General features: G+C 41.7%; 1 long non-coding RNA gene across 1 annotated transcript in view; it reads left to right on the forward strand.

Moving 5' to 3' along the window:
- Positions 1–14,414: 14,414 nt before the first annotated feature.
- The window catches only part of LOC131766850 (uncharacterized), a 100,080-nt gene continuing 97,438 nt past the window's right edge, over positions 14,415–17,056 (forward strand). Inside the window, exon 1 of the long non-coding RNA XR_010835785.1 lies at positions 14,415–14,625. This is a non-coding gene — a long non-coding RNA (uncharacterized lncRNA). The remainder of the gene's footprint in view (positions 14,626–17,056) is intronic.

The raw sequence follows: 17,056 nt of genomic DNA on the forward strand, positions 1-17,056 counted from the left end.
GTACACAACATTCCATATTTCTACACATTTCTAAATAATCACCATGATAAGTCTAGTCAAAATATGTCGCATTGCAATGATAGTTATTGACTCTACTCCCCACACTGTACATTTCATAACTGTGACTCATTAATTTTGCAGCTGGAGATTTGTACCTCTTAATCTCCCTCACCTATTTCTTTCCTCCCCCTACGTTTTCCCTTCTAGAAACCACCTTTCTTTGAATCTATGACAATTCTCTTTTGTTTTATTTGTTCATTTGTATTGATTTTGGGGTTCCACTTATGAGTGAAATCATACAGTATGTGTCTTTCTCTGTCTGACATTTAACTTAGCATAATACCGTCTAGGTCCATCCATGTTGTTACAAATGACAAGATTTCATTCTTTTTTATGGCTAACAGTCAAATATATATGTGTATATATATATATATATATATATATATATATATATATATATATATATATATATATCCCACATCTTCTTTATCAATTCATCTATCTATTGATGAGCACTTAGGTTACTTCCATATTTTGCCAATTGTAAATAATGATGCAATGAACATAGGGGTTCATACATCTTTTTGAATTAGTGTTTTCATTTTATTTGTGTAAATATCCAGGAGTGGAGTTACTAGATCATATGGTAGTCTGTTTCTAAGTTTTGAGAGCTCTCCATGCTGTTTTCCAAAATGAGTACACCAATTTCCATTTCCGCCAACAATGCCCAAGTGTTCCTTTCCCTCCACATTCTCGCCAACACTTGTTATTTGTTGTCTTTTTGAAAATAGCCATCCTGACAGGTGTGAGATGATATCTCATTGTGGTTTTGATTTGCGTTTCCCTGATGATTAGTGATGATGGGCAACTTTTCATGTGCATATTGGCCATCTGTATGTCTTCTTTGGAAAAATGTCTATTCAGGTCCTCTACCCATTTTTTAATCAGGTTGTTTGTGGTTTTATTTTTGATATTGAGTCATATGAGTTTTTTATATACTTTGGATATTAACCCCTTATCAGTTATATGCTTTGCTATATCTTCTCCCATTCAGTTGGTGGCCTTTTTGTTTTATTGGTATTTTCCTTCACTGTGCAAAAGCTTTTTAGTTAGATGTAGTCTCGTTTGTTTATTTATGCTTTTTTTTCCCCCCTTAACTGAGGAGATATATTCAAAAAACTATTTCTAAGTCAATGTCAAAGAGTATACTGTCTCTGTTTTATTCTATGAGGTTTATGGTTTCAAGTCTTACATTTAAGTCTTTAATCCATTTTGAACTTATTTTTGTGCATGGTGTAAGAGAGTAGTCCAGTTTGATTCTTTTGCATATAGCTGTACAGTTTCCTAACACCACTTATTGAAGAGGCTGTATTTTCCCCATTGTATTTTCTTACCTCCTTTATCATAGGTTAATTGACCATATAAGTGTGGTTTCATTTCTGGGCTGTCCATTCTTTTCTGTTGACCTATGTGTCTGTTTTTGTGCCAGTACCATACTGTTTATTACTGTAGCTTTGTAGTATAAGTTGAAATCAGGCAGCGTGATCCCTCCTGTTTTGTTTTTTCTCAAGATCATTTTGGCTATTCGGTGTCTTTTGTGTTTCCATACAAATTTTAGAATTATTTGGTCTAACTCTGTGAAAATGCCAATTTGATAATGATTGCATTGAATCTGTGGATTACCTTGTGTAGTATGGTTATTTTGACAATATTAATTCTTCCAATCATAAGCACTATATATTTTTCCATTTGTTTGTGTCATCTAATTTCTTTCATTGGTGTCTCATCGTTTCCTGAGTACAGGTCTTTTACTTCCTAAATTAGATTTACTCCTAGATACTTTATTCTTTTGATGCAATTATAAATGGGATTGTTTTCTTAATTTCCCTTTCTGATAGTTCATTGCTAGCATATAAAATTATAATAGATTTCTGTATATTAATTTTATATCCTCAACTTACCAAATTCATTGCTGAGTCCTAGCCATTTTTTTGGTGGAGGCTTTAGGATTTTCTTTGTCACAGCAAACTGGAACAGTTTTATTTCTTCCTTTCCAATTTGATTTCCATTTATTTCTTTTTCTTCACTGCTTGCTAGGCCAGGACTTCCAATACAGTGTTGAATAAAAGTGCTGAGAGGTGACATCCTTGTCCTGTCCTGATCTTAGAGCAAATGCATTCAGCTTTTCACCACTGAGTATGATGTTAGCTGTGGGCTTGTCATATATGGTCTTTATTATTGAGGTATGTTCCCTCTATACTCACTTTGTTGAGGATTTTTATCATAAATGGATATTAAATCTTGTCAAAAGCTATTTATGCATCTATTGAGATGCTCATATAATTTTTTCTTCATCCGTTTGTAAATGGGTTGATTTGCAGATATTGAATCATCCTTATATCCCTGGGATAAATCTCACTTGATCATAGTGTATAGTCTTATTAATGTATTGTTGAATTCAGCTTGCTAATATTTTGTTGAGGATTTTTGAATCTATGTTCATCAGTGATACTGGCCTGTAATTTTCTTTTATTGTGATATATTTTTCTGGTTTTACTATCAGAATGATGCTGACCTCATAAAAAGAGTTTGAAAGTATTCCCTCCTCTGCATTTTTTGGGAACATTTTGAGAAGGATTGGTATTAACTCTTCCTTAAATGCTTGGTAGAATTCACCTGTGAAGTCTTCTGGTCCTGGATTTTTGTTTATTGGAAGTTGTTTTATTACTGATCCAATTTCATTGTTGGTAATCCGTCTTTCATATTTCCTGTTTCTTCTTGATTCAGTCTTGGGGAATTGTACATTTCTAGGAATTTTTCCCTTTCTTCTAAGTTCTATTTTATTGGTATACAATTGTTCATAGTAACCTCTTAGGATCATTTGTACTTCTGTGGTATTGGTTGCAACTTCTCCCTTTTCATTTCTGATTTTAACTATATGAATTCTCTCTCTTTGTTTTTCTTGATGAGTATGACTAAAGATTTTTCAGCTTTATCTTTTCAAAGGATCAGCTCTTAGTTTCATTCATCTTTCCTATTGTTTTTTAATCTCTATTTCATGTATTTCTGTTCTATTCTTTATGATTTCTTTCCTTCTACTAGCATTAGGTTTTGTTTGGTCTTCTTTTTCTAGCTCTTTAGGTGTAAGTTTAGGCTGTACATTTGAGATTTTTCTTATTAAGGTAGGCTGTATCACTATAAACTTCCCTCTTAGAACTTCCTTTGCTGCATCCCATAGATTTTAGGTCATGTGTTTTCATTTTCACTTATCTCTAGGTGTTTTTTAATTTCTTCTTTGCTTTCTTCAGTGATCCATTTGTTTTTCAGTAGCATTTTTTTTGGATTAGCCTCCATTTGTTTGAAGCTTTTTCTCTTATAGTTAATTTATAGTCTCACAGTTTTATGGTCAGAAAAGATGCTTGATATGACGTCAATTTCCATAAATTTACTGAGACTTGTTTTGTGGACTATCATGTGATCTATCCTGGAGAATGCTCCATGTACACTTGAAAAGAATGTGCATTTTCTTTCTTTGGGATGGTGATAGATCTACTCCAGGGATAGACCCTTTATCTAAATTCTTTAGGCAGCTAAAGGGGAGTAAAAAGAAAGACTTCCTGAGTATTCTGTTCCTTAAAAATAATCAGCTTAAAGTAACCCACATGCCAAAAAAGACATCTTGGGGTGGCAAATTTTACTCCCATACACTGTGTAACAAAACAAGTTATAAACTGAATTGTTAAAAAAAAAAAAAAGTTGATTATCTATTATTAAGTTTAAAAAACAAATTGCAGAACAGTATTACATTATGATTCCCCATTAAATAAAACAAACATATATATATATATCATATGTATACATGTATATGGGAATAAAATTCAAATTTTATGGCAAGACATGAAAATTTTTTCTCTGCCCTTTGGCCTCCTCTCCCCTCTATTGTGCATTGTTTATCTGCATTATGCATGGACCAAACCTCCCCCTTTGGCAGAAATACCTACTCAACCATAAAGAATGACATTCTCCTGGCATCAACAAGACAACTCCTGAAAATATAACCTTCCTTCTTGATCTTTAAGGGGTCACAATAACCCACTGCTTTGTACCTGCAGACCTGGATTGTGTAAACTGTCAATAATACATCATTTAATGTCTTCTGTCTCAAAAAATTTTATAACTGTGCTTTGACTTCTAATTGGTGGAACAATTCTCAGAGCTTTCTGAGATGCTGTTCCCTGGTTATAATCCTCAATTTGGCTTGAATAAAATTTTCCATATCTTTCTTAGATCAACTGATTAAATTTTTCATGGACAGTATGTATATATATAGTGTGTGTGTTCATTTTATATATATATGTATTATTATATAATATATATAATATATAATATATGTATCCTATATATGTATATAAATAAAGGATGGGAGGATATATACTTGGCCCACTGTATTCTAGGGTTCCACATCCTTGGATTCAACCAACCATGGATTGAAAATATTGGGAAAAAAATTCCAGAAAGTTCCCCAAACCCAAATTTGAATTTGCCATGTCAGCAACTATTTGCATAGCGTTTACATTGTATTTAAAACTATTAACATGGCATTTACATTGTGTTAGGTATTACAAATAATCTAGAGGTGACAAAGTACACGGGAGGATTGCCTAGGTAGTATGCAAATACTACACTATTTTATATAAGGGACCAGAGCGTCCAAGAATTTTGATAGCCAAAGGACGAACAAATCATCCCTCAGGATGATTGTATACCAAAATGTTAGTAGTAGGATTATACATGGATTTTCTTTTCACTTTTGTACATACCTGAATTTTCCTAATTTTCTACAAGTACTTATTTTTCATGATCAGAAAAAGCAATAATTCTTTAACTCTTACCTACAACATTCCTGCTCATTCTGAAACTGTGCACCTCAGATTGGGACTTGAACCCACGTGCTGAGACTGGAGCCCAGCCTAAACCCAGATTAGAACTTAAACCCACTCAGCTGGGACTTAAACCCGGCCACAACCCTCACTGGGGCTTGAACACACGTGACTGGGACTGGAACCTGGCCAAAACTCAGATTGGGACTTGAACCCACACAGCCAGGACTTAAACCCAGTCAAAACCCACAGTCTTCCAACTGAGATCACACACCTGGTTTCAGGATTTAATAAGCTCAGGTTCTTGATGTCTCATCACAGAAAGTATTCAGTGAGAGACAAAGTGATAGGCAAGAAGTGGATTTATTTAGAAAGAAACACACTCCACAGACAAAGTGTGGGCCATCTCAGAAGGTGAGAAAGGCACCAGGGTATGTATGGGGTTGTCAGTTTTTATAGGGGTGGGTAATTTCATAAGCTAATGAATGGGAGGAGAATTCCAGCTATTTCAGGAAGGGGCGGGGATTTCCAGGAATTGGGCCACCGCCACTTTTTGATCCTTATGGTCGGCCTTGGAGCTGTCATGGCACCTGTGGGTGTGTCATTTAGCTTGCTGATGTGTTATAGTGAGTGTATACTGAGGCTTAAGGTCTAGTGGAAATCGACTTGTCTGCCATCTTGGACCCATTTGGTTCTAATAAGTTTATGTCATGTCCTCGGGGTAAGTCATTCTCTCAAAGGTTGTGCCCTGCCCCCTTCCCTTTGTTTCAATTCCCTTGCAAATGAAAGCCACAAAGAGCCAGTACTAGCTTCCCGTATCATAATCTAAACACTGGTTATTTCACATTTTCTTTTGGTAATGAAAGCCTAGGTGTGAAGGAGGGAAGTAAGATAAGATATCCATTAGGTCAGATCCTTGCTGTTATAACTGATTCCCACAGACCAACATTTAGATTACACAACATAGCACTTTTGTTACCAAACTCACGTTCGGCGGCTCACTGCCTGGAAGCCAATACTCAAGAGACAAGTGTTGGTTGGAAAGGAAAGATTGCTTTATTCAGAGGCTGGCAACCTGGGGAGAAGGGTGCACTCATGTCCAAGAACCAACTCCAAAGATTCTGCTTGACTATGAAGGCTTTTAAAGAGAGAAAGGGGAAGTTAATCACAATTAGTCATTTGGGGAGGGAGTCAAAGACTTCCTTATCTTCCATGGTGTGTAGACTGTGTGTACACTTTCTTCTGACTGGTTGGTGGTGAGGTAACAGTGTGGTGTTCCAGGATTCTTGTGCTCAGTCGGAAGTTACCATCCTCCACCTGGGAGGGGGGCCTTAGTTCCTAAAGAAGAACTCAAAGACATTGTTATGTACATCCATCCCTTGGGGAGGAACCAGGACACGACCCCATTGCTGCATTCTTGTTTCTTGATTGCTCCTTTGTTTCTGCATTCCCTCACTTTTCTAATTAGCAGCTGTTTTGAATCTTCCCTTTGGAACTCTGGGAAGGTCAAGGGGGCTGAATGAAGCCTATTTTCTATAAACCAGAAATGGGGGACATGGAAAGGATTTGTACCTGGGAGGGCTCCACGGGGTCCTGCTTTGTTTCACTTTCATTTGAAAGAGACAAAGAACTTATTATATATCTGAAAAATAAAAACATCTTGATAGATGGTGTATATATCCTCCCATCCTTTACTTATATACATATATATGATATATATATATAAAATTAAACTCATATGAGTTACATGAAATTATATAAATTAGAAGGTATGCATCACCTTTTGTGATCCACATGCATCCTATCTAAAAATGTGCACATACAATCTGCATGGATTTTATTTTCCTACATGGATTTTTTTTTTTTTCTGTATAGATTAAGGGAGAACACTTCGTGTTTGAAGTGTATTCAGTTAGATTTTAGAATATCAAAAGGAATTGCCAAATATGAAAAAACTGCAGTAATGAGATAACATTGTGAAATAACTTCACATAGTTCTTGAGATACTGCAGAACTTAATATATAATATCATATATTAATTAACTAGTTAATTACTTTTACTTACATGAAAAAAAATCACTCAGAAATAAAGAGGGGCCAGAAACCTGGAATTCAAAAAATTTCCTAATTTTCTAAAATGTGGCAAATGGATTCTAGAACTATGGATGAGCTAGCAAGCTTGGCATCAGATGATAAAACATTCTGGAGGGGATTACTAACGAAATGGTTTGTGAACACTTAGAAAAGGATAGCTGATTAGACTGGAAGCCAATATGGTTCACAGAAAAAGATATAATTAACCTCCTTTAAAAAAACAGTCTCCTTAAACTGGGGATGCTATAAATATATTTGCATATTTCGTTTTGAAAAAGCATTTATCAAAATCTCTCATAAAAATCTCTGCCTACAAGATGGAGAAATGTGAACTAGATGAAAACCCAGAAAGGTAGACTGGTAGGATGTGTAAAAAGTAGTGATTGGTGAGTCCACGTCATCTTGAATGAAAGCCTCCAGTGTGTGCATGTGTGCTTATATGTGTGTGAGTGTGTGGATCTGGGGATGTGGAGGGATGTGTGTATGTGTACATATGCATGAAGGATGAGTGGACTCAATGGAGAGCTAATGCACACACGCACACACATACATACATTGCATCACAAGTTTTCCTCAGTTCCTCTTTCTCTTACCCCACGCATTAATACTTCATCATTTTAATGATGAAGTAATTCATCATCATTTTAACTTCTCCAAAGCATTTACCCGATTTGGCTACCTCTCACCATCTCTATTGCTACCACCTAGTGGAAAGCCACCACCACCTCTCACCTCGACCACAGCACACACCTTCTAGCCAGTCATCTATTTTGGTTCTCTACAAGCTATTCTCCACACAAAGCCAGAGTGAGCTTTTAAAACTTATCGTAGATCACTCTTTTCTCCTGCTTAAAATTCTCCAGCTTACTTCAATCAAATGAAGACGTCCTACCCTGGTTGACAAAGCTCTCCGTCAGGACACTGCCCCCCTCTCCTCAACAACCAGGGACTGTATCACTCTTCCCCTCCCCTCACTCTTCAGCTGCTCCCACCTTAATGCAACTCGCTGCACCTTTTCCTGGAATAGCCTCTCTCAGCTTTTTGTCTTTGAGATTTTCGTTTAAACGTCACCTCTGCAGAGGACTTCTCTGACCACTCAATTTTAACTAGTCATACCTCATATCGCCTTCCTTTAATTCTCTGTACGGCCCTCTATCAGTCAGGAGACAGAAGCCACACGAAGTATTTTATTTTATTTTTTCCTTTCATGAGCGATATTTTATTTTTCAACCAGTTGAATTCATACATACCAGAAGAATCGAACAACAGCAAAACAATATACAGATTTAGGTTTGGATATAGAAGGCTGATGTTAGTAGGGAAAGAGCCTCAGAGTCTTGGTGAATGTTCATGATTATGTGACTCTGGTTTTTGTTTTGCCTGTAGAGATGCTTTGTGATTTTATTTTCTTTCTCTCTCTCTCTCTTTTTTATTTAGTTGGGGTATTGTTGCTTTACAATGTTGTGTTGGTTTCCGCTGTACAGCGAAGTGAATCAGCTATGGGTTGCACCAAGTATTTTAAGAGAAAATTGGATATTCTGTTAACCAGGTATGAAGTTGTCAACTAGACAATTGGAAAGACAAATAGAGAACACTAAGGTATGAACCACTAGAAGCAGATTCCACCTCTAGGGCTGGAGAAACAAATTAAAGTGGTTGGAATTATTCTAAAGAAGAAGCTTGGAGTGGGGACCTGGCAGAGTCGAAATTAAGACCTTGGAGGAAGAGGCACTGCTCAGCAGGCAACGATATTCCTCAGGAGCCACAATGAAGGTGATTCTGCACATATTAGAGAAAACTGCAAACTGGATTCAGCTGCTGCTACAGGAAGGCATTGTGCTGTGTGTCATGAGGAAGGCTGATCGGAGTTGGAAGGAACCACCAGCAGACAGGAAGGAGAGAGTCCCTTCTTGCCCATTAGCCTTGCAGGCTGCGTCTTCTACCCTCCACTGGCAGGTCTAAATAGGATCCAGCTGGCAAAGCAAAACAGTGGTGTGCATAATCCCATCCCCAGCAACACAAAGCTGAGTAGAGAAGGGAGAGTAGAGAGGGTTTCCGATGAAAGAAGATAGCTTGGCATCTGGCACTGGCACTTCCCACTTCTATTTTACTTATTTATTCATTTATATATTTGTTCATTGTTTGCCTCTCCCTACTATTAAGTCGAACCATATGAAACTGCCATTTCTGAAATTCAAAAAGCTCTTAAGCATTAGCAATTTCATGCGGTTCAATCTAATAGATTATTAAATTCCTGTGGGCAGAAACTTTATCTATCTTGCTCAACAATTTATATCCGACACCAAGATCAGTGTTCGTTAAATGTTCGTAAATTAATATGTTATTGAATTCCTGAAGTTGTTTCTAACATTAAAACGTAAGGACCATAATCTCATCTTTCTTTGATCATCTAAAAAAAAAAACCTTCAAAATCTTGCCTTGAAGATTTCTAACCGGGAAATGTATGTGCAAAATGCTTCCTTAGGGTCCAGCCTCTCAGGTTTTTGCAGGCAGCTAATCTCAACCTCATTTTTGGAGAAGCAATAAAAATTCTCTGGAAAACTTCTTCCTCTTTCAATTGCAGAAGCCACTTTTCAAAATTAAAGCTCTCTCAGACTTTGACTGTCAAAATAAATGACAAATCCCAAGTTTTCCATTCAAAGTTGGTTTCACTCCATGCTTACACACATTTCACACACAGACAGGGAGGGCCTCTGTTTAAAAACAAAAAGGAAAGGGGCTTCCCTGGTGGCGCAGTGGTTGAGAATCCGCCTGCCGATGCAGGGGATACGGGTTCGTGCCCCGGTCCGGGAAGATCCCACATGCCACGGAGCGGCTGGGCCCGTGAGCCATGGCCGCTGAGCCTGCGCGTCCGGAGCCTGTGCTCCGCAACGGGAGAGGCCACAACAGTGAGAGGCCCGCGTACCACAAAAAAAAAAAAAAAAAAAGGAAAGGTGAATTCACCTTTGATAAAAAGTGGAGTGTAAACCACTTCCCCCAGGCGATTTCAAAGTTAAGCATCCTCAGAGAGGCCGCCTGGTGTGGTCGTGAAGGGCCCAGAGTGAGAAGCCAGATGCCAGGTGAGGGCAATCCTGGCTCTGACGCTTCTTAGTTGTGTCAGCTGGGCAAGTCACTGACACTCTCTGTGCCTCAGTTTCCTCATATGTTTTAACTAATAATAGAACATAATTTATAGGGTTGCTGTGAGGATTAAACTGAGTTAATATAAGTAAACTACTTAAAACTGCTAGTGACACGTACACCCCCTAGTTCCTAAATTTCTAAGTATCTAAGAATGTCCTGGAGGACAGCCTCCAACTTCAGATTCCCTAAACCCAAATTCACAAATTCTAATTCAGCATCTCTGCAAGGGAGCCCAGGGATCCGCCTACTTACTAAGCGTTTCAGGTAAATAAAACAGGCAGTTCTGAGATCATAAGAAACACAGGTCTATACACTTAAGGGTGAGTTACCGAGAGCCAACTACCACACTTTCCAGCCAAACTCAGCTCTCTCTGGTAGCTCGTCACACATTCAATACCATTTAAGCTAACATTCCAGCAAGAAAAATCTGAAATATACTTTTATCATCTGTTTCTGGTGTCTCAAATGATGGGTTCTACCACACTTTCCCAGTGAGTTTTCACAGCCCGATACAAAACACACAGCACATTCTCCTTCCTTCCTCTAAAGTAACTGGTCTTCCCCATCTCTTGCCAACATCTCATCTCTCAAATGCTTATAAGTGATTTCCACACTCTTCTTAGATCATTCAGCCAATACATAACAACATCTGATCTCCTTCCTTTTCCTCTAAGGCAACTCGGTCTAGCCCTCCATCACTCTGGGTGCTCTTCTGCATTCCCTCCAGTACCAGGAACAAATCAGCAAATCACCATCACCTCAAGTCTCTGAAGTGCCAAAGGATGTAATTCCCAGGAGGGGAAAGCACTTGGAGGGGAAAGCAAAGTTCAGGATTCGAGTTAATGCATGACATCTTCACATGGCTTTAAAGGAAAAGGGAAGGGCTTCCCTGGTGGCGCAGTGGTTGAGCATCCGCCTGCTCATGCAGAGGACATGGGTTCGTATCCCGGTCCGGGAGGATCCCACGTGCTGCGGAGCGGCTGGGCCCGTGAGCCATGGCCGCTGAGCCTGCGCGTCCGGAGCCTGTGCTCCGCAACGGGAGAGGCCACAACGGTGAGAGGCCCGTGTACCGCAAAATAATAATAATAATAAATAAAAATAAATAAATAATAAAATAAATAAAGGAAAAGGGAAGCAGGGAGCATGTGGAAAAAGGAAGAGGAGCTGGTCGAGAGGAGCCCACACCCATGAACAAGTTCAGGGGTAGTTAGTGTCACTTCTGTCACCTTAGTATTCACAGGACAACTGCACCAAAGAAAGGAAGATAACTAACCCCAAGTAGGAAGAAGGTGGCAAATCCCAGAAAAAAAAAAAAAAAAACCCTCAGGAAAGAAAGGAGGCAAATAATACAAATTAGATCAGAAAAATGTCAAGTACCTTCTTTAAAAGTGATTTCTGGGTTGATAGTTTTGACAAAGGTTTTCCATTCTTTAAAGGTCTGTGACTGGTGAAGGATTCATGTTAATTGCTTTTAGGAGAAGCTATTTTCAGGTCCTTGTACTTTATTTAATCCAAGAGGGAAAAACAATTCCTTGGCTTCCTGCTCCTGGACTGAGAGAGAAAGTAAAAAACAACAACAAAGACCCTCCTCAGGAAAGCAGGTTACCAATATGGCAGGAATTTAGTTCTTACTTAGTGGGTAGGAACTCTCACTTATGGGTTTCCCCTCAGAGTATTTAGAGATTTGAACTTTACAGCGAGATCCATCAACAATCAATTTCAATGTGCTGTCCAGTGCTGAAGAACCTCGTCCTCCACGGAGAGTCCCAGCCTCAGCAGATTCCAGCCGAGAGCCTCAAGACCTACCCCCCAACCAGGAATCAGACTCCTGAACTCCCCAGCAACCAGACCTCTGGTGTGTCCGGGGACATCCTAGCTAGAAAAATAGGACCACGAAAATTTTATATCTGTATTAAAGGGGGAAAAAAAAAGGTAGAGATCAACCTTATAATTATCTAGAAAACTTCCTAAACATCCACGAAAAATAATCATTCATTCACTAACATTTATTGAGCCTTGATTGTGTGCAAGGAACTGTTCTAGGGGCTAAGGATACACTTCATCGAGCTTACACTGTATTGGGGGCAAACCTAGGAAACATCTTGGGGAAGAGAATTCCAGGAAGAGAAATCAGAAAGTACAAAAGGCCTGAAGGGGTAGGGCATTTGAGTGTGCTCAGCACGTACAAAGAACAAGGGGTCTAGGATGTAATAGAGCTCGGAGCGAGTGAGTTGGAGATGCATAGATTACATTACATCTCTGGGGTAAGCAGAGGTCAAATCAGAACCTTGTGAACAGAAAGCATCTATTACTGTGTGAGTGTGTTTCAGGGTGGGGAGAATGCCATTACTTTGGCATAATCAAGCTTTGGGGTTTTTTTAAGTGGGATAACTGAGTACTCAAAGTGAGGAAAATTATGAATATTGCTCCAAAGGAACTTAGGAAATAAATTAGTCGATTAAAAAAAAAATAGACTGCTTCAAAAGATGCCTTCATCCAGGGGCTCAACTGGATAGACAAGAGTATCACCCTCCTGTTTTTCTCCCTCACTGCAAGGAATCTAAAGTATACCATTTTAGTCTCTATTTATTAACTCATCCTCTCTTTTTCTCTGTAAAACTTCCATTGCCTTCAATCACATTTTACCAGAGCTATGCCACTGGGGACCCTTATCTCCAGGGGCCAGAAGGGTACCTGCACATAAAGGTTATACTACAAGTATTTATTGAATGAATAAATGAACAGCGTATTTGACCAACTCCAACACAGGGACCTTGCTCCCTGTGACTGTAAAATTTTTCTAAGCACTGAAGACAGTCTATGTACACTTAAGGCAAAAAACCTAAAGATCACCTGCACCCTCTATAGTTCTTTCATGTACTGGAAGACTTCCACTCGCTCATAATGGCACTGCTAACAAGCCAGCAAGGACTCCAATGAGGTCTTTTTCAAACGGGGGAAATGGGCATCATGGTTCCTCTATACACTTGTAAGTTATTCACACCAAAAATGCTGAAACAAAATAAACAAAAACTATTTCAGTTGGAAGGTCAGGAATGGGAAGACTGCTGGCCTTCGTGTTTCTTTACTTTGCATATTTTCAAGTCTGGATGGCGAACACTTTTTGACAGATCACTGGGCTCGGTGACTACTGACAGATCGGGATTTTCTCTTTTCTCCCAAGATTCTCCTCCTCATCCGCAAAGTTGCCCACAAAGCTGCAAAGATTCCCAACTTGGAAGCAGCAACCCACCCCCCAACAAAGGCACTGAGTCCACACAGGTCCTCCTTTGCCATAGTGGGCCAGGTCTGGGGGTGAGGTGGGTGGACAGACACCAGGGAAACCTCCATTCCAACTCCCCAGCCTGTGCCTCTAGAGCCAGGAGCCAGGATGCCCTGTGTTTTACCTGGCAAACCTGGTCCCAGAAGGCCAGACAGTTGGGCCCAAGGAATATTCAGGAGAGCGGTGTGGCAGCGGGGCGTGGAGTGAAGCATGGAGGGCTCAGAGAAAGAAAGGAAGGAAGGGAAGGAGGGAGGGAGGGAGGGAGGGAGGGAGGGAAGGAAGAAAGGAAGGAAGGAAAGAAGGAAGGAAGGAAGGAAGGAAGGGGGAGAGAAAGAGAAAAAGAAAGAAAGAGAGAGAGGGAGGGAGGGAGAGAGGGAGAAAGGAAAGAAAGGAAAGGAAAGAAAGAAAGAAAGAAAGAAAGAAAGAAAGAAAGAAAGAAAGAAAGAAAGAAAGAAAGAAAGAAAGAAAGAAAGAAAGAAAAGAAAAGAAAGATAGGAGTCCCATAACCTCCAGACCCAGGGGGGCAGAAGTAAGGAAGGAAGAAAGAGAGAAAAAAAAGAAAGGAAGGGAAGGAGGGAGGAGGGAAGGAAGAAAGGAAGGGGGAGAGAGAGAAAAAAAGAAAGAAAGAGAGATAGACGGAGGGAGGGAGAAAAGAAAGAAAGAAAGAAAGAAAGAAAGAAAGAAAGAAAGAAAGAAAGAAAGAAAGAAAGAAAGAAAGAAAGAAAGAAAAAGAAAGAAAGAAAAGAAAAGAAAAGGAAAGAAAAAAGAAAAGAAAAGAGTCCCATAACCTCCAGACCCGGGGGGGGGGCAGAAGTAAGGAAGGGAGAGAGAAGAAAAGAAAGAAAGGAAGGGAGGGAGGAAGGAAGAAAGCAAGGAAGGCCCGTAACCTCCAGGGTGGGGGGTGAATTGCGAGCACGCAGTGAGGGACTCAAAGGTGAGGACGCAGAGCGGCCGGTAGGACTTGTGGCTGGTGTTCTCGGCCACGCCCTTGCCCCGGAAGTCGTTGGAGAAGACGGCCCAGCGCAGCGGAGCGCCGGGCCGCACGTCGGGGTTGTTGACGATCGCCCACACGTCGTCGTGCACGAACTCGCCCTGCAGGGAGCGGCCGTAGCACAGGCAGCTCGCCCCGGCCAGCAGCGCCGCGGCCCCGGGCGCCGAGAGAGTCCGCGCGCAGGTGGAGCGGGGTCGCGGCTCGGGGCTGGCTGCCCGCAGCGGGGGAGAAGGGTAAGCCGGGGTGCCGCCAGCTGTGCCCTCGATGCTCTCCGCCCCCCAACATTTCCCCCAACGGGCTCTGTGTGTGTGGGGGGGGGTTCCTTCTGGTGCGCCCCTCCAGGCCCCGGGCCAGGACGGGCTTAGCAGGTGCGCAGCCTGAACCCCCCGTCCGCCCTCCGGGAGGGAGCAGTGGCTGCCGCCGCCCGGGACGTCCCCGGCTTTTCCGCACCCCGGACAACAGCAGGGGCGGCCTCCGGGCTGCGCTCTCGCTCCCGGGTTCGCGCTCGCGTCCGGTCGCCCCCTCTGCAGTCTCCTTCCCAGGCTTTCTGTCCCCAACGCTCTTATAAAAAGTCTCAGGTTCGATTTTTTGTTTGTGTTTGGGTGCCGAATTGCCCTCTGAAATATTTCTCCTCGTTTTGTTTTCACTAAGGCTCTTAAAGTAATCCGGGAGATGCGAGGCTAATTACTTTTTCTTCCTATCGAAGTGGATCACCTGAGTGATTATTATTTTCTGGGCTTTACACGTGTTTGAACTGTTGCTTCTAACATTATGCAAAAAACTGCGAAGGCCTTTGGCTTTGACTCCTAAACTTCCCTATCTTCTTCAAAGGTTGTTTTTCTTTTAAAAATAGTAGTTATAATCTATCAATAATTAGATATACCAGAACGTTGCTCACGAAATACGTCTTTATGTTTGAAAGTCTGTAAGCTCTTCCAGGCCCCTTGTAAATAACATTTTTGCATGTCAGCAGTCGTGGGCCTCTGATGAGCCTTCCAGATCCTCCTTCAGAACTGAAGGACTTATTCCCCCAGTTCCTGGGAGTATTGCAGGAAGGAACCCTCAGATGTCAGTTCTCTTCAGAACTGCCTTGGCTGAAAAGGGTCATTGCAACCAAGGTCACCTCCCCCTTCCAGGAGTAGCATGTATCCAATGACTCATGGGTGTTGGGTTATGAAGGCCGACTTGACCCTATTGCCCTAACGAGGGACAACTTTGATGGGCCATTCCAGCCTCAGGTCACCCTAGGGGGCCTTCATTGAGGGCACATCATGACCCAGCTTCTTCCTTTGCTCAGTCCTGGTTTCTGTCCTGAGAGCACTCCCAAGACAATGTGAGCAAGATAGCTTGTGCACCTCAGGACCTGCTCCCACTTTACCTCTGGCCACTAAGGCTGGAGCCCTTGGTAAGACACATGCCCTCCTGAAGGGAGACGTGTCATCTCAGTAAATATTTAAGCATCAAGTAGCCAGGATAGTCCCTCCAAAATGAAAAGCTAATCACTGCGTCTTGCACCTTTCCTCCCCAAAAAGAAAGCACAAGGCCCCATAAGCCTCTCCTGGCTATGGAGGCAGCATATTCCATACCTAGGATAATTGTTCTAGCCAAATACTGGGATGCAAAAGGCTACCAGCTTAAGTCCAAAGCAGGACAGAACTGTGCAGCAGGTCCTGGCTGCAGTAGAATCTGCCCTCACCCTTGGGCCATGCATGTGACAGACCCTATGTTAGAAGTTAGTGGTGGGAGAAGACACTGTGTGAAGTGTTTGGCAAGGTCCTGGGAGAGAATCACAATACAGGCCCATAGGGCTCTGGGACAAGGCCATGCCATCGTTTTTTGGGTTTTTTTTTTGCGGTACGCGGGCCTCTCACCGCCGCGGCCTCTCCCGTTGTGGAGCACAGGCTCCGGACGCGCAGGCTCAGCGGCCATGGCTCACAGGCCCAGCTGCTCCGCGGCACGTGGGGTCCTCCCGGACCGGGGCACGAACCTGTGTCCCCTGTATCGGCAGGTGGATTCTTTTTTTGTTTGTTTGTTTTGTTTTTTGCGGTATGCGGGCCTCTCACTGTTGTGGGCTCTCCCGTTGCGGAGCACAGGCTCCGGACGCGCAGGCGCAGCGGCCATGGCTCACGGGCCCAGCCGCTCCGCGGCATGTGGGATCCTCCCGGACCGGGGCACGAACCCGTGTCCCCTGCATCGGCAGGCGGACTCTCAACCACTGCGCCACCAGAGAAGCCCCATGCCATTTTTTATACCAATTATATACATGCTCAAAAACAGCTCCTGGTGGGTTACTGGGCCCTGGTAGAGTTCGGGTGCTAGGCTCATGGGGCATCAAGTGACCATGGGCCAAAAATGCCCATGGTGATCTGGATTCGGCCAGACCCACCAAGTCACAGACTGGACAGACATAAAGACATTCTAACACATGATTAGAAGTGGTACATCTGTAGGGCCAGAGGTAGCAGAGCTGGCATGTACTGCCTCATAGAGCCAGTTCTTAAATTTCCAGGAACTTTGAAAGCACAACCATTATTAAGAATTAAATTACATACAATTAAATACAGCATATTTAAAATAAAAGCAAGAAATACTCAAACTTTAAAACTTCCTAATTATTTTACTACATTTTACTATATTATCCATGCTCTGGTGACTATGACTTTG

This window comes from Kogia breviceps, chromosome 12 (assembly GCF_026419965.1).
Source record: "Kogia breviceps isolate mKogBre1 chromosome 12, mKogBre1 haplotype 1, whole genome shotgun sequence".
Taxonomy (NCBI): domain Eukaryota; kingdom Metazoa; phylum Chordata; class Mammalia; order Artiodactyla; family Physeteridae; genus Kogia; species Kogia breviceps.